The sequence below is a fragment of the Nothoprocta perdicaria genome, unplaced genomic scaffold, assembly GCF_003342845.1.
Source record: "Nothoprocta perdicaria isolate Ctin4 unplaced genomic scaffold, notPer1 scaffold_57, whole genome shotgun sequence".
In the NCBI taxonomy this organism is placed as follows: domain Eukaryota; kingdom Metazoa; phylum Chordata; class Aves; order Tinamiformes; family Tinamidae; genus Nothoprocta; species Nothoprocta perdicaria.
This window is the reverse complement of record NW_020455832.1, coordinates 696,303-697,481: the sequence shown is the minus strand read 5'-3', so window position 1 is coordinate 697,481 and position 1,179 is coordinate 696,303.

The following is a 1,179-nucleotide window of genomic DNA, read 5'->3' as shown; positions in this document are numbered from 1 at the left end:
CGCCGGCCGCAGCGCTGCCGCCGCCGCCGGCTCCCGCGGCGCTACGCGGTGCCGCGCGCAGCAGCGCCGCGCCGCGACACCGGGTGCGGTGTCGGGTCGTGGCTGCCGCGACCCCGCTCCGGGGCTACCCCGCTCCGGGGCTACCCCGTTGTGGCGGCAGCTCCGAGCACCGCGAGCGCGGATGAGATGACTTAGTAACCGCTTCATGTGCGCGCACGCTAATAAACACGTGCATACAGGGCCGGACCCGCACACGCGGTGCCCCGCGCGGCGCTGCGGGTCCCCGCAGCYCCGCACGTGAGCGGCGGCCTCGCGAACGTGGAGCGGAGCGGCTCCCACCGGCAGCGCCGCGGCGGCGCTCCCGGACCACCTTAACGGCTCGGCGGGCCGGGCGGCGGAGCGCTCGTTATCCCGCCCCGGGGGGTTGTCCCGCGCGCGGGGCGGGCTGTCCGTGCGCTAATTGACGCGCTGTTGCACTTAGCGCGCGCGGCGCTCACGCTGGGGCGGTAATTGCTGCAGTGTCGGAACGAGCCGCCCGGCCCGCGGGAGGGAGGCGCGCGCAGAGCGCGGCTCCCTGCGCGTGTCGCCCCTGCGCGGCCGGGACCCGCCGCCCTGCTGCCCCTCTGCGCGCTCAGCTGCGCGCCCGGCGGGAGGAAATGGGCAATAACGAGGCGATAAACGCGCTTCCTATGTGAGCGTGGCCGTCGTTAGGAAACAACCAAACCCCCCAAGCCTCCCCTCGCCGCGCACCTCAGCGGAGCTTCCCCCCCAACGGGACAGGCACCGAGTGTCCTCCGCCTCGCGGCGCAGCTACGCTGACATTTTATTTTATTTTATTTTATTTTATTTTATTTTATTTTATTTTATTTTATTTTATTTTATTTTATTTTATTTTATTTTATTTTATTTTATTTTATTTTATTTTATTTTATTTTATTTTATTTTATTTTATTTTATTTTATTTCCAAGGCGTTTCTCTGTGGGCCCCTGCGCGGGCCGCGGTCCCCCCCTCGCCGGGGCTGCCGGGGCAGAGGCAGCAGATGCGAAGCGGCCGCTTCCAAAAGCAGCGCGGAGGCGGTGAAATTTCCATCGCAGAATCTCCTCCAGGAAGCCCAGGGGACGGACTGTGCGCTCTGGCTCGGAGCTACGCTGCAACTCCCCTATGGAAATGAGAAAACA